Genomic DNA, 21,874 nt, shown 5'->3' on the forward strand with positions numbered 1-21,874 from the left:
GATATATGACTGTATCTTGATTCCAAGTCATCCTTTGACAATGATCACCAGTCCCTGTGGCATCATCCTCCTTTGTGTGTTGAGGCGCCTGTAAAATCTCAGTCAATAAGTGTTTAATACAAAAATTGACAGTGGTTTATGGGGTACTGATTCATAAAGGACTCGGGCTCACAGCATCAAGCCTTGTCAAGATTTGCATTTCCAATCACTTAATAAATAATAGTATTTGCCTAAAAATAAAGTCTAAAAGTTATATGCAAAAGCAATGGGTTCTCAGGAAGGTGGTTAAGTATTAAAACAAGCACTATAAAGTAGATTTATGTCATCTTAAAAGATCCTATTCTGCATAGGAGAATAAATAAACAGAAGGAGGTGTACTGAACAGTTATAGGAAGTTTGTGCTTGTTTAAAAGCCATGTGTTGATTGACATAATCTTTAGGTCTATGTACAATTTTCAGAGAAAGCTAAAGAATTGCATTGGTTTTCCTGATGGTTGCATAATAAATTAGATAAACAGGTCCTACAATCATATCTTTAAATTTAATTTGTAGCTGTAAAGGGAATTTATGCTTAAACATCTTTAAATGTAAACAAACACAAGTCAGAGGAGAAGGCATGGATTCTCAAATTTCCTTTTCACTGCAGAAACTTCAGGAGGCTAAGTCTGCTATTTTTCTCCCATCTGCCCACGTTCCTCCACAGTCAACAAAATAAAACATTATTTTGTCAGCCAGGTGCAGTGGCTCAAGCCTGTAATCCCAGCACTTTGGAAGGCCAAGGCTGGTGGATCACTTGAGGTCAGGAGCTTGAGACCAGCCTGACCGTCTCTACTAAAAAAATTCAGCCAGATGTGATGGTGGACACCTCTAATCCCAGCTACTCAGGAGGCTGAGGCAGGATAATTGTTTGAACCTAGGAGACGGAGGTTGTAGTGAGCTGAGATCGTGCCACTGTACTCCAGCCTGGGTGATAGAGTGAGATGCTATTTCAAAAAAATAAAACTAAACTAAACAAACAAAAAAACTTCTTCAAGGCTATTATCTTTTTGAAATGAATATAGCTGAATTTCCATGTACTTGGAGACTGGTGAGGTCAGAAGCTCTGTGGCTAATCTAAGGCTTTCTATCATTAGTGCTGATGTTTATGCTTTGACAAATAAGACGAGGGTAGAAATTTTTTTAAATGGAAAAACCATTTTTTTTTATTTCAGATTCAGGAAGAAAAGAATTATAATAACAACAGCAAAACTACAACTACATAAAGTGTATAATCCCAGTGTCTCTAGTAAAATCTAAAAAAAACCCAAATCAATCCCAAATATAATATTATTCCTGAATAGCAGATAAAGCTTCCATTTCCAGATGGAAGGGACTAATGGGTATGAGCAAAGGAAGGTTGAAAGAAAGTCACTATGTTATGGAAGTATGCAAAATGACTCATGATTAAGTACAAGGTAAAACAAAGGTAAAATTCAGGAAGGTATTGTTCTGCCAAGGTGTTGCTATGCTTGTGAGTTAAAATTGTTGAACTTGTTTTAAAACATATATGAATGTCTGTGTGTGCTCTAAAAAAACTTGAATCTGCCTGCTGACCTCGTGTTCTGACGTAGACTAAAGAGGTCTCACATGGACTCTGTTTTCTATGTATTTGCATAATAACTGAAACGGACATATTTGGATAGGCATTTGGAGTACTGTTTTAATATAATTTGCAACTTGACCTTTTGCTTTATAAACTAAGACTATTTAGTGCTCACAAACATTTGAGAATAAAATATTTTAGAGGTGGATCCTAATTTATACTAAGGTTGTCTTTTTAGGCTAATAAAACATTTTCTTGGGATCCAGTATGAAATTCTACAGGAATTTCAGTTATCTAAGAATGCCAAGTGGTAAAGAAGGTCTCCTATTAAGTAGAACAAGAGATGCATTCAAATATTAGATGACGTTTTCTTAGAAAGTTAGAGGAAACGTATCATCAAATGTAATTTTGCGTGACCACATTTTTGATAAGTATTGCACTATCTCATTTGGATTCTTTCCACTATAAACATTGCTTTATAATAATTTTTGTGATTTTTTTGGAAAAAACTTTAATCTGGATGAACATCTAAAAAGAAAAATTATCTTAAATGGTAAATAGTGGTGATTACAATAGCATCAAGAAGGAAACCTAAGTTAAATTCCCAGATAGTGAAAACATACATAGTAGAATAATCACATAAATGAAGCAATAATCACATAAATGAAGCCATCAGATTCTTTGGGGATTCAATGAGAATTTCAGTCCTCAGTTTTTTTTTTATTCTTTAAATACTAAGAAACATAGGTGTTTCCACTACTAATAGCACGTCAAGGTTAAAATGGAATTTTCAAATGAAAAGCCAATCTCAGTCAACTATAAAATCAGTTTGCTAAACTCTAAAATTGGAATTTGGCTAGATAATCTCTAAAGTCCACTAAACGATGACAAATGTGGGGTTGTGATAAGGTGAGAATAAGAACTGTGGTCAACATAGGCCAGGGACTTAGATGACTATGCAGAGCTGAGGGGTGGACTTTTCCTCAATGAAGAGGGTGGCAGCCCATGTGCCCAACCCAAAAGACACAGTCACATGCAGAGGACTCCAGGCTCACTCTGAACATCAAGAGGCAGAGTGTGGACATGCTGGGTCATTGGTGGCTCAAGGGCAGAGTCACGGGACTGAGTCATCTGCACTGGCCAATGGTGAGTGAAGCAGACCCAATCCAGGAAGGAGGCCTGGGTTCAGATGACCAGGCTGGTGTCAAGACCAGACTCATGTCCTAGTAAGGTGTGGAAATCAGGTGGGTGGAAAAGAGGGATGGAGAGGGAAGTCAGAGAGTAGAAGATTCTGCTTTGGGTGGACAGTGTAGAGAACAAGAAGCATAGGGATGTGGCCAGCATCCAGGTGCACTTCTCCAGCTAAATACTGCTTGTAATGTATTGTTCATTGACGTACTAATTGGGAGGGCAAAGAACAACACTGAATTATTCCTATGCTATCTCCAGGCATGGATAAAACATGGCCCAACTTCTGCTTAGTTGTTTGTCGGTTTGTTTAATCCATCAGGGCCTACAAGGACCCAGGCTGCCCTGTAAGTAGCTCCATGAAGCAAGACATTGTCCTACCACATTCCTCTCAGTGTTCCTTCCCACCTGCAGGGGCGAGCTGTTCCTTCCTCTGTGTTGAGCTTCTCCTTCAAAGTGGGGAGAGGGGCTCTCTCCCAGGGGCACACTGCCTGGGATCTCGGCGTGTCTCCCAGGCCCTACTGTCTCATCTCGTGCAGGACTCTGCAACCTACTGACAATGGGACTTTGGGGAAGTCAATGTCCTGATCTGGGAAGGTGGGCAAAAAAAGCCTGTTTTCTGGTTTTCTGTGTGGATTCTGTACAAGGGCCCATGGAGAATCCCAGACACCCACTAATTCCCTTCCCTGCACTTGCTAATAAATTCCTGGCACATGTGAATTCCCTTCCTTTTTCACTTTGCTATTGGTCAGTTCGACTGAGTTTATTATTCATTACTGGGTTGAAGAGAAGGGAAGAGAAATAGGGTATGACCACAGAATGCAGGCTGTAGGGCTAGGAAGATTTGGATTCAAACCTTACCCTGAACATTTGACGTCGTGTGGGCCTGAGTGTTGAGTGAAACCTTTGGAGCCTCAGTGTTCTCATGTGTAGAATGGAGGCAGGACTGATGAGAGGTTTAGAGAGAGATGGTGTAATGGCATCGCAGCCTAAAAGACACTATATTCATGCTGGCTTTCAGTATGAGCTTGCCCTGGTATCATTGTGTATACCGCCACAAATCACTGAGACTGGAAGGACAGTAATTCACAAGATGGACAGTACCTCACACTGTCACCTGACATTGTCACTTTCCGTGTGTACATTCCGTGGTCACCTCTTTCATCCTGTAACAGTTATTAGAAATAGTCACGAAGATGGAGCCATTGTCCCTTAGGATAAAGGGCTCTCCATTCACTGTCACTCAGGGAGTGGGTGAATAAAACACGGTGAATCCATACAATGGAATACTATTCAGCAATGAAAAGGAATAAAGTACTGATACAAGGTGCAGTATGAATGGACCTCAAAAACACTAAGTTATGTGAAAGAAGCCAGACATGGAGGACCACATATTACATGAGTCCCTTTATGTAAAATGTCCATCAAAGGCAAATCTATATAAAGCGATTCAGTTGATCTGTGGTTGCCTGTGACTAGGATGAAAATGAGCACTGACTGCTCATGGGTGTCAGTTTTCTTTTGGAGATGATGGAAATAGTCTCAAATTACGCTTGATCTTAGCCAATAGGCCAAGAAACGATATTCTAAAATTAAATTGTGGTGATGATATAATGATCCAGTAAATTTACTAAATGTCATGGAGTTGGATCCTGAAAATAGGTGAATTTATAGAACATATATTGTGCCTCAGTAAAGAGATTTTTAAAATGGAAAACTATCAACATTGCCATACGATTGTACAGCTGGGGAGAGGAACTGCTGGGACCTGGGCCCACCTTTGGCTACTCTCTTTCCCCTCTGTAGACATTGTCACTTGGCATGCCGCCATGGCCATGGTTTGTGTCGCCACCTTCCATATCATGACGGGTGGGCCCAGCTCTTTCGCAGTCTTTGTCTCCTCTCGCTCTTGTCCCTGGTCCACTCTGCTCCAGAGACCCTGCCTTTGGACCGTTCCAGGTTCCCTTGGCCTGGCAAGCTCTGGCCCCTGGAACCCTCTGGGTTGGGTCTCTGACTCTTCACTTCTGTCACCTCTGTGACAATGTTGCCCTGTCTGCGAGGTCTTCCCAACCACCCAATCTGACGTAGCCTCTAAATGCTCCATCCCCATTTACTCTGTCTCTCTGGCTTAATTGCCCTCTGAGCACCAGCTCGTCACATACATGTTTGTTTTTTCTCCTCTCCTCTAGAATGTGGTCGTCTCGAGAGCCAGAGCCATACTGTTTGGGGTTCTGGTGGCACCTGAGGCAGAGCAGGTTTTGTGAAGGGGAGGAGCGGGCAGAGGGAGGGCAGGAAAGACGTCCTCAAGTGGGCAGTGACAGTCATGGGAGGAGAGCCTGAGGAGACGCTGTTCCGACCTCACCAGCTTGGCATCCACGGTGCCCGTTTGCACTCAGCTCCCAGGGAGGCCAAGCACATCCAGGGGCCCCCAACTCCCCAGGCTGTGCGCGTCAGGGCCAAAAAGCTCTTTGAAGCCTAAGAGAAGGACATGAGCCAAGGCAAAAATTAAAAAAAAAGAAAAAAGAGGGTCCACGTCATTTTGTATTATTTGAATGACTTGTCTCCTTTCTGTATTTAGACACCGCTGAAGTCCTTCAATACTTTTCTGAAATCATAAATGACTTGTTATCCCTCGAGGCATCAGGGAAGAACTCCCTTTGTATAATCTGTATATTAAAAGACTTTGAAAGTGAATTTCTGCCAGTCAAAAAGAAACCTTTCCCTCTCTCCTTCTCTCTCTCTCTCAAACAGGTTGGTTTGAACACAAACTTCCCTGATACCTTTCACTATTTATTTCCCTTTACATATTAAAGCTCAAGTGCAGATGGGAAAAGGGCACGGGGGAAAAGTGGCAGGACATGGAGCACAGAGCATCTCAGAAACACGCTCCTAGTTTTCAGCCCCTGAGATACCCAGTCCCCCACTGTGTCTGTTCCTGTTTCACATGGGGGCTTTTGGGGATGCACTTCCTTGCTGTCATTCCACACAGTACCTGCCAGGATCGGGCTCCGTGAGCTATCCCTCTTGATGGCTGCCAGAACAGGAGTGTGGAGCATGGGAACCTCACTCAGGACATCTGCAAAGTAGATGAGAAGTTGATCCTCATCCCAAGCCCTGAGCTTCCTGCGTGCCCTCATGCAGGGGCCCTGCTTTCGTTTCCGTAGCTCTGCCTTCATTGCAGGTGCCCGGAGCGCCTCTGCAGCATCCAAGCACTTACTCTGCCTGCACTGAGTCTGCTGCTTTGGGAGAGAACCCCGCTGCTCTGTGGACCACACCCCTAGGGAAAGGCAGGCCCTGTTCCCAAGGGAGGGACAGGGCGTGTTGCCTGTCAGCTGCTGGGCAGCGCTCATGCGTCTCCCTCGTGACACAGGTGCAGTTCCTCAGTCCCCTGCAACTCCTTCCCAAAGGCCTCTCAAGACCCCTGACCCCTTTATTTATTTCCTGAAGCATCTCCTCTTTTGGGAATCTCCCAAATATCACACGACCTACTTGAGTGGGGAAGATCTTGAATCCAGTGGTCAGAAAGGGCTCACCTCCCTCTAAAATATGATACTATTGCTGCCTACTTTCTGCCTGTGAGAAGGGCTGGCTTGATAGCCCACTGTGGGAAAAGCCATGTTTGCTCGGAGTGTTTCTTGACCATATTAGCCAAAGAGGTGGCCGTGGCCTTGTCCGTCTCCATGTCAGTTGGAGCTGAGAGCAGGGTCTGTTTTCTCTATCTCACTCAACAGCACATTTAGCCACCTCTACTCTGCCTCATTTTGGTCCACTAGGGAGGGAGGAAGGTGATTCCCCGGAGGGATTTATGTTTGAATGTAACACTTTTAAAGATGGAAATGAGTTCAAGGTGCCCACCCCTGAGGGCATGGCAGGTAAGCTTGTCCCACCCAGACCCTCTCAGATCACTCTTGGTCATCAGTCAGCATGACAATAGCACTCCCAACACCAGCTCTGTTCCTTGTCATCCCCAGGAGGCTCACTCCAGGGTAGTTTCAATGGATATAAGATGCCCTTTACAGTGTAATCAGTTAATTCATTAATCCTGTATTAATGGGACAATTTCTTTGTGTGCAGCACGAAAGATACACAAATAAGATGTGGTCCTTCCTCTTAAGAACCTTATATCAAAGATAATTGGACATTCGGAATTCCAGGGATTAAGGCGTGACATCTTTCCAAGCCATTATTCTGTCTACCATTATGGGCAACTTGCTTTTCTGAAAGTTCCCCATAGTCTAGGCATGTTACAGGAGGGTGCCTGTAATACATGTAACACACCGAGGATATGAGGGAGCTTTCAGAAAAATAGGTTGCCCATAGTGCTAGATAGAATAATGGCTGAGAAAGATGCCATATCCTGATCTCTGGAAGCTGTGCACAGGTCACCTTTCATGGCAATGGGACTTCGTGGGAGTGATGAAGTTAAGAATATTGAGATGGAGAGATGATCCTGGAAGGTCCAAGTGGGCTCAGGGTCATCACAAGTGATCTTCTTAGAGGTGGCAAGAGGATGATAGTCAGAGAAGATGTGATAATGGAGGCAGAGGTTGGCATAATGCAATCAGGAGTCTAGAAACAGGACAGGCTCCAGAAGCTGTAACCATAAGGGACAGATTCTCCCTGGAACATTTGGAAGGAACACAGCTCTGCCAACACTTGATTTTAGCTGGTAAGATCCACTGCAGACATGTGACTCCTGGACCAATGCTATAGGGTCTATAAGCCACTATATGTGCGATAATTTGTTACAGCAGCAATAGGAAACTGAAACACTCTGCTTAGAGGAAGACATAATAATAACGAACCTATGTTCAGTCATTGCTATGTGCGAGATATCACTGTAAGTCCTTTCCATCTGGTAGTCTATTTAGTCCTTGCAACAATTCTCTAAGATGAACAGTATCACTATTCTAATTTTCTGATTGAGCAAACTAAATTTCATAGAGGCTAAGGGACTTTTAAAGTCACACAGCTAGAAGGTGGTGGTGTCAGGATTCAACTCTGAGCGGTCTGACTCTGTGGTCTTAACCACTCTTAACCCGCCTCTCTGGGTGATAGTTCAGAAATGCCACCAAGATCACATGTACAGCCAAGGCAGACATAATGATCAGGCAGGGCAGGGATTCCCTACCGAACACTCACTCCATCTTCACCACTATTTAGGATCTTTCCAATACTGCTTATTATTCTTATAATTGAGAGGAAATGGCTGTTTTCCAAAGTCTTGAATTTTCTGCTGCTCTGCGTCACGATAACACTGAAAATATGATACTACAGATGAGAGGCTGCTACCAGAGCTGCCCTTTTGGGAATTCCCCCATCAGGGACCACATCACCACACCCCCTGGTGCTCCTCCCTTCTGATGAGAAAGCTCCCACACAGTGGCTCAAGGCTGTGCATCATGTTCCGACAGTGGATTGCGGAATCATTGTGTGGGTAGAGACCAATCATTTTCTTAAAAATAAAATAGAATAACAGAGAATATTAGGGAACACGGCAGAATATATAGAAAATATCGAAGTGCAAAAAAGCATAAGCAAACTTCAATTTTGTTTGACTTTACATATATCCTTATTCCTTTATTCCCAGAGTAAAATAGATTTCTCACTGTGGGTTATGTTAGAAAACTAGCAGAGAGAAATCCAGAGTGAGCTCTCTTAGACCAGAGCCAGAGAAAAACCAGTTCTCAAAGAGAAAGAGACTGGTGTCAACAATAAGCTCACATTTGTACTCATGAAAACATCTAAAAAAGGCAGCAGTAAACTCAGGGATCTCTAGTCTAGAAGGGCCTAGAACCACAGAAAGTTAAAATGAAGAATGACTTGCCAATCTGTATAGAACCATAGCTTGAACAAACAAAGTTTGTAGAAGTGAAATATTTATGAGTAAACTAAGGTTAGGGTTTGAAACTTATTTTGCTTTTAACCCATATTGTCCATGGTATATTAAATTGCTGATAAGTGGATGAGACAATCATATGTAATGCTAATATAAAGAGGTCTATTTCTGTATAAAGAGCAGAAGCAAATGCAGTACATGATACATCTTTCCTGTTCTCTGTCATCATGGAGTAAATATAATTGCTGGTCTAAACAGGCTGCACCTGTGGCAGCCACCTCAGGTGTAGGCCTGTGATTTAGAAGGAAATTATTTACTTATGAGTGATTGGTGAATCATTTCCATCCAAGAGAGATGCAGTACAATCGATAAGCAATGTGGCCAGGTAGAAGGAGGCAGCTTTGTGGTCAGCTGATAAGACATTCTTTCTTTAGATTTCTTCTTCAATACTCATCACTCAGTGCTATTGTTTCCTTTGGACCCCATCTGACTGTGTGGCACACTTTCTTCATATCAGCTCTCTCCTCTGGGCCTGAGTAAACCATGTACCTGTGGAAAAAAAAATGAGAAGGGAGGCAAAAAGCTCATCTTCTTGTAGCTGTCATGCATGTAAAAAACCTGGCAGCAAAGTGGGACTTGTGGTAATAATTGTGACACAATAGATTTTGACAAGAGAGACTGTTGATATGTTCATTTGCATACTGATGTGTAGTACTCTTTCTTCACGTTATACGCTCTGGACCCAACTTGCAGGCCCAACCGTTCCTTCAGAACAAGGCATTGCTCAATCACTTAAGTCCAAAATCTCTACATAAGAAAAGTGGCATTTTTTTTTGTTTTTGAAAGACAAAGTTATAAAAGAGAAAGGATGTAAAGATAAATATAAAGCAGGATTATGTGTGACTGTATATTTCCTACTGGAAAGTATGGACGATCTTTCAAGCTCATATACAAATGACATTGACTGAAGGAGATTGAAATCCCATAAGAAAATATGTAGCTGACTATTTGAGAACTATACACCTAACCATTGACCTCACCATTGAGAACTGATTTACTCCTAAAATTCCAGCAACAGCAGGCCTTTGTGAGTGGATGTCTAGACCCTGAATGAAAAGAACAGGGAAGACATTCATCTCTCTTATCCTACAATTACGATCTTTCTAAAGATGCAAGGTTGGTTTTTTGTTGTTGTTGTTTTTGCCATATTCATATTTTTTTTAAAAAAAAGAAATACCTTATGACTGCTATAGAGCTAAAGCATCTTCGGAGTGGTGGTAACTGGCACAGCTGAATTCCACAGCTAGAACTGCACATTTGAGACCCATCTGTTGGTTTCTGAATTTTGTTGTAAACTAATCAGGAAGAACTTAAGTGGCAGCTCACCAAAAGAAAATGGAGGAGGACAATAAACTTCAAGGTCACTGACTCAGCAAGACCGTACAGATGCATGTGTGTGATACACCATATATAAAGATTTAAATATTAACGGCTAGAGTCTGTCCTCTTAAAAACCTCCACATTCAGCCGGGCACGGTGGCTCACGCCTGTTATCCCAGCACTTTGGGAGGCTGAGGTGGGAGGATCATGCGGTCAGGAGATCGACACCATCTTGGCTAACACGGTGAAACCCCATCTCTACTAAAAATACAAATAATTAGCCGAGCGTGGTGGCAGCGCCTGTAGTCCCAGCTCCTCGGGAGGCTGAGGCAGGAGAATGGCGGGAACCCAGGGGGCGGAGCTTGTAGTGAGCCAAGATGGCGCCACTCACTCCAGCGTGGGCGACAGAGCGAGAAAAAAGAAAACCCTCCACATTCACTGGATCGGCATGAGATAAAAGTTAGTCTCTGGTAAGAATAACGGTGTCCAGTCTTGGTCTATAACATTTCAGAATGGGAAAGCTCGGTTTTTATAGACAGCAGCAACTCCACTGATGACATCAGATGTTTCCTTGATACTTCACCTTCCCAACGTCTCCAGCAGAGCAGCCAGCCGATGCCTGGCTCTGGCTCCTGGCATCCTACGGAAGGCTACTTCAGCCACCCAGTGGCTTCCTGGATTCTAGTCTAGGCTCTGGAGTCTATGCTGAGTTCTAGAAAACTTCCTGGAAAACATGTTTTTGTCACAACATGCAGTCATCACTTGTTTATTAAAAACAGGATTTTCTTTATCTCTGACTGAAGCATTTACTAGAACATCTGGTTGGTTATACTTTACATAAATTAGCAGACTGTCATCTCCTCTTGACAGTTACCTGTTTACTTTCACTTCATTAAATGCCATTTTTCAGAAATAACACAAGATATATGAAACACAACATGTAATTAAGCAAAACAATACAAATAAACATAAATAATCATAATGAGAATGGGAAGGAAAAAATTCACTGGAGCATAAAACTGGGAATTTGACTATTGCCAGGCTTGTGAAGGCAAACTCAATGATTGCAGTGATATTCTAGGCAACTATAGTAACTAATTTGCGTGTAATGTATATAGTGGTTTTTAAAATAATATGTTAAAAAGTCTTCCAGCTTCAATTTATACCTTAAGTAGAGCTGAATGCCCATCTTTTTCTTTTCCTTTTTTTCTTTTTTCTTTTTTTGAGACAGAGTCTCGCTCTGTCGCCCAGGCTGCAGTGCAGTGGTGCGATTCTGACTCACTGCAAGCTCTGCCTCCTGAGTTCAAGTGATTCTCCTGCCTCAGCCTCCTGAGGACTTGGAATTACAGGTGTGCACCACCATGCCTGGCTAATTTTTGTATTTTCAGTAGAGACAGAGTTTCACCATGTTGGTCAGGCTGGTCTCAAACTCCTGACCATCTGCCTTGTCCTCACAAAGTGCTGGGATTACAGGCGGGAGCCATTGCACCTGGCATGTCCATCTTTTAGTCAAGGAAAATCCAAGTCCGTGCATATATAACAGAAACAAAATACTGGGGATGACCTGCTGAGACAAAGATAGAGGGGAGGCTCCAACATGACCTCCACCTGAATGTGAACCCAGAAGGCCTGTGAGGCTTTGGGAATGCAGGAGTAATAGTTGGAGATCCCATAGGCTTAGCAGTTTCCATCACTTATTCCCATCCTCTATTCCATTCAGGGCAAATCAGTTTAACAGAGAGAAACACCTATCCACATTTCGTATTCCCAGTTCAGCATCTTGTCTTTTTGATGAAATTACAGTATCTCTATTTCTGTCTTAACGAATTTTACCTATAGAGAAGGTTTTATATATATATGTAAAGTGCCTCATCATTTATATTGATGAGCAAACAGTTTCAAGAGTTGTATTTTTAGATTTCTGTTTGTCGTTTTTATATTATCTATTTATCTATCATCTATCAATCTAATTATCATCTCCATTGCCTTTCAGTGTGATCCCCGGGCAAATGGAGAGGAAAATATAATAATTTGATTGTATCTTCTATAATTAGCAATAGCTATAAATTTCCTGTTACTATTCATACCAAAATCACATTTAAATTATTTAGCTCTGTCTGTATTGAATATACATTACTCTCAACAGAATCTAACATTTTTCTCCTAATATCCATAATTCCATCTCATTTTCTCCCTCCGCATATTGTCATTCTTCTGCTAAGTCTGTCAGTCACAGTTTCCGTCTGCTTCTCCTACTTCATGGGCCAATGTTTCCGAGACACACAGTGGGAGGAGAAAGGGATTATCTTTCTGCCAGGTCTGGGAGGAAAGGGGCTCCACAGGCATGACAACTTTTGATTCCAGAATGAGAGTAAAGGACTAGGCCAAACATACCCAAACTTAAAATTATTTAACTCCGTGTGAAGGTGCAAAATTTATACTCAATATTTTCTGGTCTATTTTCACTTTTTCGATGAACATTTTCCCCCCAGTAACAGTCCTAATAGACTTGCCAGTCTTGATACATAAAGGTTGTTAAGTGAGAAAAGGAAAAACAAAACCAGCTGAAATAGATGAGACCATTGCTTAGCAGCCTGAATATATGGAAGCCTTTAGAAGAGAATGACAACTTTATGGTCTTTAAAATACCAGGAAGCCCTTGGCAAACTAAGTTGGTTAGAAGAGGCATGTAAATTAAATACTTAATGTGTGTGAAAAAGAAAGACTATGCATATTCAACTGCATAAAGGTTAAACATTTTTCTATGGTGAGAAATGATAAACAGAAAGCAAAAGAGAATCAGAAGATTGGAAAACTATTTTTACACATACGACACAAGGTTACTATCTCCCATATATAAAAATCTCCTAAAATTGACTAAAACATTACAAATAGTCTAAGAAAATTGCTAGGATGAACAGGCACTTATAAGGATTAATAAACATACAGAAGGTTGTTAAACTTTACTGAGAGTCAGAGGAATGTGAGTTTAAAGCAATAGTGAAATTGGACTGACAAAAAATTTGCGGAAAATGGTAACATGTAATACCACCGAGGAGGCAGGGAAGGAGATACTATCAAAGACGGCTGGGTGAGCAGGAAGTGCTACAGACTTTCCCCCAAATAAATTTCAAAATATTTCTTAAAATTAAAAATATAAGTACCCATGAACTCAGTAATGCCATTTCAGAAATCTATGTTATAGAAATGGGAAAAAAATAGCACCACTGTATGAGGATATAATCTCAAGATAATTGACTACAACATTGTTTATGGTGGTAAAAAAGTAAGAATCAAAAGGAGAATGGTGAAATATATCGTGTTCCACCTTATCAAAGGGGAACAGGTCCATATATTGGGTTAGAGTTGGACGCACTACAGAATATTGCACACCTATCACAGGATGAATTTACTGTCATGCCAACTGATGTATTTTTAAGTGGGAGCAGAAAGCTGTGGAGTATTATGCATGCTATTTTTCCACTTATTTTTTTTTTTCTTGCAAACGATCATATGTTTGCATGAGCATTAAGGGATCGGGCCAGATTGTTGGTGCTTGTTGTGGTGGGGGTGAGGGGGTTGGAGACAGAGAAGGAGTAGTGTGTGAAGGTAAACTAATGCTTCTCTTGTATTATTTCATTGATTTCATCGTTATATGATCATAAACAACTTTTGTAATTTAGAAAATTAAAAATTAAAGTACACTAAATGTGTCTGTTAAAAAAGGAGAAAGAGCATGACCATGGATGTGGAAAAAGCAGGCGATGCACATTGTCATTTCATCCTTGTCAGGGAGAGAAAGGGACACAGTGCAGCATGAAGAATTGGGCAGCGGACGGCCTGGGTTCCAGTACTGGGTCCAGCATCACTATGTGGAAAAGCTTGGAACTAAAGTAGCCTGACAGTAGGATCAAGCCTGAGGGCAGTCAGTGTTAAACATTCAGGGGAGTCTGGGTTGTCTGGAATGCCGAGGGGAAAGGCAGGTTAAGGGTGTGGGCAGACGATGAACCAAAATGTCACTGGGCAGGAGGTGAGCTGAGGGCAGAGGGAGTGGGGAGGCTGCAAGAGGACTGGGAGCTGAGGGTGATGTGGAGAGGGGATTGATTATATGGGGCTGGGCAAAGGCGAAGGGTAACTCCAAATCCCCCAGCTCCCCAAGACTAAAGCGTGAACTTTGGAAAAGGGGCTGGCCAGAAGGCTGAGCCAGGCTGCTCCAGGACAGAAGAGAGCAGCTGTGTCTTAGCCAGTGGAGAGAGGGCCCAGGCTCTGGGCGTTGGCCTCCTTCATACTAATGCTCAGGGTTCTTCTTTCAGCGATGCTGCCCAGTGTGGCTTCAACCTCAGCTACACCTTGACAGAGATACTGTGACAGTGAAACAGTTGTATCCTCACCTAGAGCAGGGACATTGAAGAGCAAAATTATGAACTCCCTAGGGCAGCAGTGCCCATCGTGTTTGGCACCAGGGACAGGGTTCATGGAAGACAATGTTTCCATGGTGTACGTGTGTGGCGAGGTGGTTTTGGGATGAAACTGCTGCACCTCAGATCATCAGGCATTAGATTTTCATAAGGAGCAGGCCGCCTAGATCCCTCGCATGTGCAGTTCACAATAGAGTTCGTGCTCCTATGAGAATCTAAAGCCATGGCTGATCTGACAGGAGGTAGAATTCAGATGGCAATGCTCACTCATTGCCACATACCTCCTGCTGTGTGGTCTGGTTTCTAACAGGCCATGGACTGGTACCAGCAGGTGGCAACCCTTAGTTTAGGCTGCCAAAAGGAGCAATGGGCAGCCTGACATGGCCCAGCTCCAGGAGGGCTTTCAGCTGGCCAGGGTCATTGCCAAGTGGCAATGTTAGGACCAAAGCAGAACTGACCAGTGCCTGCGCTGGGGTCTGAGCTTCCCTGAGGTTGTGTCTTCTGGAAACGTGGGTGGCAGTAATTAAATATCTGTGGCACCCTTGGTTCCTCAGGATGAATGTTCTTCTATAAGGCTGGAACTGTCTAATTTGATATCATTGTCCATAAAGAAAAAAGCAGCAGGTACAAAAGGTAAAAGGCCAAGGGTAGGGACAGAGCAACAGAGTGTACAAGCTTTAACACTTGGAGTTAAGTGGAGTCTAAATCTAATTTCTTTAAGCCCAAGTCCATTAAAGGAAGCAGCTGCATCCTTGCATAGCTGGCTCTGCATTCAGTATGTTGTAAATTCTTACTAACAGCAACAATGGGAATGTCCCCACACCCGCCTTCCATGTCCTCTGCTTGGTGCCTATGAGAAAAGTCACAGGTGCAGAGACCTGAATGCACAGAGACCTAGGGGCAGAGTGACCTGGGTGCACCGAGACCTGGTGTTGCAGAGACCTGGGGGCACAGAGACCTGGGGATTCAGAGACCTGGGGGTACAGAGACCTGGAGGCAATGAGAACTGGGGGCACAGAGACTTGGAGGCACAGAACCCTGGGGGTGCAGAGACCTAGGAGTGCAGTGACCTGGGGATGCAGAGACCTGGAGGTGCAGAGACCTGGGGGTACAGAGACCTGGGAGTGCAGAGACCTGGATGCAGAGAGACCTGGGGGTGCAGAGACCTGGAGTATGGAGACCTGGGAGAGCAGAGACCTGGGTACACAGAGACCAGGAGGTGCAGACATCTAGGGCCAACCCAGCGGAGGCAACAGGTAAGGCTTCTGTTGGATGGAAACCTAATTCCTAGATGATGTGCTCTCTCCAGCAGGGAGCAGTTTGGTGTCCTCTAGTTTGTTATCATAGTCCTTTTCAAGGTGCAACTTTCTCTTCAATCAACTCTAGCTCAGAACCGAGAGCATGCCAGTTTCCTTGGGTATAATCAACTGAGAGCATGCCAGTTTCCTCGGGCATAATCCCATACCAGGGATCACGTGGAGCCTGTGCTTTGTGGGTCCTCACGGGAGACCTTGACATCACCCACCCACACTCTGGCTTTGACCAGCCAGAGGCATTTTATATCTCTTTGTACCTTGCATGATGCTTAAAGAGTCTGCCTGTCTTTGAAGCATGTTGGCTGCTCCTAGATGCCTCTGTGCTGTCTCCCACTCTTCCACATGGCCCTTCAGCACTCAGCCTTTCCCCTCCCTGGAGTCTGGACACCAGCACACACATGACTGTGTGCTGATGGCCAGATTTCAATGGAATGAGATTTGGGTACTTAGGGTCCACCTTTGGGCCAATGCCAATGTCACAGAACAGGAAGGGCGGATGGCAGGAGGGCTTATTCAAACAACGGGACTAGGGACCCGCTAGACTGACCACTTAGTCAACAAAGACTGGGAACCCCCACCCCAGTCCAGCCCACTGGGAAGCCAGGTCCCTGCTGACTTGGCCTAAATGACTTATTTTTGTTTTGTTCTGTTTTGTTTTCCGTTTTACCGTTTACAGTGCTGATTAAACTAGAGTCCTTTCCTTGAATTGATTGGTGGTTTTGGAATTGCACAGAGCAAACCACAATCAAATCCTGTGGGCTTGTCCAGAGTGCTCCTGTTGGCCACTTGGAGCAGAGAATGCTTGAGTTCTGCCCAGGCCAATGAGATTTTGTTCTTTGAGAAAGGATGGAACGGAAAACAGAGAGAAGAATAGTGGGGATGGGAGGAAAACTAAGGCAAAATACCAGAATCCAAGGAAAAAGAAAAGAAAGAAAGAGGGTACAAGGATGCAGGACAACTGAAGAAGGACTGTGACCGCATCGCAACCATAGCTCTGAGACAAAAGATCAAGAATTTGAAGGTGAGTACAGAAGAGCAGGACATATCCTCTTTGACAACTTGTTCGCTCCAAAAATATTCTTGAGCACTTACAGTATGCCAATTCTATAATGCAAAATTTGGGCTCTAATTATCTCAAAAAGAAGGGGCTTCATGCACTGAAATTAAACTTTTTTTGCATAAAGATTCCAGCAGTCCTTCAGGGAGATAAAAAAGTAATGCAGACTTTTTTTTGTTCTCACTTTTTCCTTTTAAATGAACAGCTCCGAGGCATAACACCAGGCACCCTCAGTCTGAGGCTGCCACGAGATGGGGTGCAAGTAGTCTCATTTACATCAAGCTGAGTTAGAATTTGGAGAATTTACCTCCTTTGCTTCACACTTATCATCCCCAGCTGCCCTCAGGATCAGTCCACCAGACCTGAACACCAATCCCTGTGCCACCTCTGATTGGCACCACCTGATTTTACAGATGGCAAAACAATGTTTCAGAAAAATTAAGTAACTTACTCAGTTGCACATTTATAAATGGTGGAGCTAAAACAGGAACTCAAGTCTATTTTGTCTCTAGAGTTTACACTCTCTCTTCCAAATTCTGTGTCTGCATGTGTGTGGAAATACATACACATGTATATGTATATATGGAAGTAGACAATAGCAAAGCATTGCCTCCTCTCCAAAGAAGCACAAATGCCAAGAAAATCTAAATTTTAATATGCATACTTTACATGCAAGTCAGTTTACTAATGACAATGTCACTAAAAACACATGGAACTAACACCTGTTTTTTAACAAAATAAAATGCAGAAACTTATAATTAGAAGGAAATGGAAACTTTGCATGTTTTTACATGATGATGACAATGACAGGGATAGTAGATGCTTCCATTTTGGAGGACACCTTTCTTGCAGTGTCAATCATCATATTTGGAGTTTGGTGTAAGTTATTTAAATTACTTATTTAAATGGCTCCAATACTTTAGGGTTAAACAATTGTTCTTTGCTAGGGGCCTTCCAATTTTCCTAGTGGGTAAGCATGGAATTACTGGCATACTGCATTTGAATTTGGAAGTTGCTTATGGAAACAAGATCATAAAGATGTCTGAATAAGCTAAAATAAAAACGTTGGTGATAAACTTTATCATACCTTAATTCCATTTAGTCCTACAAGCCTAATTTTTGTCATTAGGAAGAGAAATGTATTCATTCGGCAAAGATTTTTTAAATGTTCTAACAAGACACTGTAGGCATTAGAAAATGAATTTACCAGACAAACTGCAAGTGAATCTTTTTAACCAAATCTACCATTATTTGGAGAATGTTTGTTGGCATCCCCACATACACATGTACTGGAATATGTACTGTAATTCAGTGTAGAGCTAGAGTGTCTGCGTTGGAACCCAGTTCCACCCTCAGCTGTGCATAATCTTGGGCAAATCACATCACTTTTGTGGGGTTTTCTTCTGCTGTGAAATGAAGTAGATGACAGTAGCGTCTACCTCAGGAGACTGTTATGAAGACTAAGTGAATCGATACATGGTAAGGGTTTAGACCAGTAGTTAGCACATAGGTTAATGTATTAGCAACTTTTTTTTTTTTTTTTTCGGACGGAGACTCGCTCTGTCGCCAGGCTGGAGTGTAGTGGCGCGATGTCAGCTCACTGCAACCTCTGCCTCCCAGATTCAAGCAATTCTCCTGCCTCAGTCTCCTGAGTACCTGGGACTACAGGCACGCACCACCACACCTGGCTAATTTTTATATTTTTAGTAGAGACAGGGTGTCCCCATGTTGGCCAAGATGGTCGTGAACTCTTGACCCGGTGATCTGCCAGCATTGGCCTCCCAAAGTGCTGGGATTACAGGCGTGGTCGCTCACCTTATGGTGACTTACCTTAATAAATTTCCTGCTGATAAAGAATCCAGCATTTCCAGAATAAACTCAACTGCAAATAACATATCATATTTTTTATATATGTAGTAAGTTAGTTTAAATTTATTTAAAAACTTTACAAGTGGAATTTTTCTTCCTTATTACTATATTTACATAGTTTGAGATCAGGGATATGCTACCCTCAAAAAACAAATTGAGAAATATTCCTTTTCTCTAATTCCTAGAAGAACTTGTGCAAGATTGGGATTTCTCAAATGTTTAGTAAAATCGCGTGTAAAATTGTCAAGGGCAACATCTTTCCTTGTAAGAGAATTTTAAAGTATTGACAATTTTAAAGCAAGATTCTAGAGTATATTTTTTCATTTCTTCTCATGTTATTTACAGGAAATTATTCGTTTTGTATAAACTTTCAAATACATTGGCATAAAGTTGTTCATAAAATTCTCTGGTTTGAAATATGTGCTATTTGTAGCTATGACTCCCTTTTCATGCCTTAGCTTATTTATTATTGTCTCCTATGTCCTCCTGAGTTTTGATAATTTTGTGTATTTTTTAGCTTTTTAATGAAATGAAGTTTTGGCTTTGTTGATACATTCCATTATGTTCATTTTCTTTTAAAAAAATTAATCTTTGCTTTTTATTGTTTCATCCTTTTCTTTCATTGGATTTATCCTGTTAGTATTTTAATATCCTTCGAAATTGAATTAGTGGCCAGGTGCAGTGGCTCACGCCTGTAATCCCAGCACTTTGGGAGGCCGAGGCACGTGGATCACCTGAGGTAGGGAGTTCGAGACCACCCTGACCACCATGGAGAAACCCCGTCTCTACTAAAAATACAAAAAATTAGTTGGACGTGGTGGTGCATGACCATAATCCCAGCTACTCAGGAGGCTGAGATTGGAGAATCACTTGAACCTGGGAGGCAGAGGTTGCAGTGAGCCGAGATCACACCATTGCACTCCAGCCTGGGTAACAAGAGCAAAACTCCATCTCAAAAAATAAAAAATTGAATTAGCTCAATTTTCAACTCTTAAAATTATATATTTCTCTAAATATGGTGTAGTGTAGAATTTTATAGATTTTGATAAATAGTTTTTTGCTATCTTTTGGTTATAAGCATCTTATAATTATCACTGTAATTATTCTTGACCTTTTAAAATATATAAATGTAGGTTTAAAAAATTATATATATTTTATTGTTAATTTGTAATTTAATTGCTGATAATCAAATATCTTGTTCTATATATTACTCATTCAATTAAATGTTAAAGCTTGCTTTATGGCCTAGTAATGGTTCAATTTATATATCTGAGAAGACTATAATATTCTCTAAATGTTTAGTGAATGATTCTATATATATTCATTACATTATTTCTTAATTATGTTTTTTGACTTCTATGTATTTACCAATTTTTATTGCTTTATCAATAATTTAAAAAGTTATAATAAATATTTCTATTACAGTTATGGATTTGACAATATCTTCTTTAAAATCTGAAAATTTTTTTGATGTGATTCAATGCTTCTCATTAGATTTATATACAGTTAGATTTGTTGTATCTTCTTGTTGAATTGACTTTTCATCATTAAGTAGTAGCAACTTTTATTCTCTTTAATAGTGTATTTTACCTTAAAGAGTTATTTTTTCTACTATTGTAATAAAGCTATTCCAACTTTTTATCGTTTAAGATATTTTTCTTTTTTTTACTATTTATTTTTTAATGTCCTTTTGTTTTATATGCATATTTAGCAAACACAGACTCATGTGCATACATAATAGTGGTCTTAATTGGCAAGTTTAGACTATTTGCATTTATTATTATTACAAATTTCTTTCTAGTATTTCATATTTTGGTTTTTACTTGTCTTGCTTTTTTTTTTTTTTTTTTTTTGTCCCTAATGCTTCTTTATTTCTGCTTTGCAATCTACCCTTGGTTTCCACAGTTAGTCCTCTTACCATCTCCAGTTTGGTGAGTCTCTTTTCTAGCTGGACTCATACATACTACACTATGTTTAAACACTCCCCCACTGAGAGATATCATTGCACTGATCTATTTGTCTATACCTATGGCATATCACTGTATTGAAGACTCTATCTTTAAAGTATCCTTTGGGTTCTGAGTGAGTGTCCTTGTTGTTCTTTTACAAATGATTTTAAGCATTCTTGGTTTTAGCACTCCCAGCTTAATTTGATAATTAGATTGCAAAGTTTAATACAAAATTTCTATTGGACTTTTTATTTGGATCACATTGAATTTATAGACTCACTATGGGAAACTTACTATCTTTAAAATATCTACGAGGAAATGCGATGCAGGTTGAGTATTCTTTATGTAAGATCAGAAGTGTTTCAGGTTTCAGACTTCTTTCACATTTTGGAATATTTGCACAGATATAATGAGATATCTTGGGTATGAGACTCAACTCTAAATATAATATGCAATTATGTCTCATATACACCATCACATAGCGTAAAGGTAATTTTATACAATATTTCAAATATTTCATGCCTGAGAAAAAGTTTTTACTGTGTTTTCACTGTGACCCATCACATGAGATCAGGTGTGAAATTTTTCACTTGTGGTATCATGTCAGTGCTCAAAACATTTTGGATTTTTGGAGAATTGTGAATTTTGGATTTTTGGATGATGAGGAGTGTTCAACTTGTATATCTACCCATATTTTCATGTTCTTTTTTTTTTTTTTTTTTTTGAGACGGAGTCTCGCTCTGCCGCCCAGGCTGGAGTGCAGTGGCCGGATCTCAGCTCACTGCAAGCTCCGCCTCCCGGGTTCACGCCATTCTCCCGCCTCAGCCTCCGGAGTAGCTGGGACTACAGGCGCCCGCCACCTCGCCCGGCTAATTTTTTGTATTTTTTAGTAGAGACGGGGTTTCACCGTATTAGCCAGCATGGTCTCGATCTCTTGACCTCGTGATCCGCCCATCTCGGCCTCCCAAAGTGCTGGGATTACAGGCTTGAGCCACCGCCCCCGGCCCATGTTCTTTAAAAGTTTTTTAAAGAATGTTGTACAGCTTTACTGTATATATCTTGCACATATATAAGTTTAGATTTATTTGTTCACGTTCATTTGTTTTGATTGGAATTTCTCTTGGCATTTTCAAATTATTATTATTAGAAAAAGTCTCAATCTTTACATATTTTGTATTCCACCATATTACAAAGCTCTTTCATTCAAACTACATAATCTTGATATAGTGATAGTGCTAGGGAAATGGCAGTTTAAGCTCTTCATTTCTAATATTTA

Source organism: Theropithecus gelada, chromosome 18, assembly GCF_003255815.1.
Source record: "Theropithecus gelada isolate Dixy chromosome 18, Tgel_1.0, whole genome shotgun sequence".
Taxonomy (NCBI): Eukaryota; Metazoa; Chordata; class Mammalia; order Primates; family Cercopithecidae; genus Theropithecus; species Theropithecus gelada.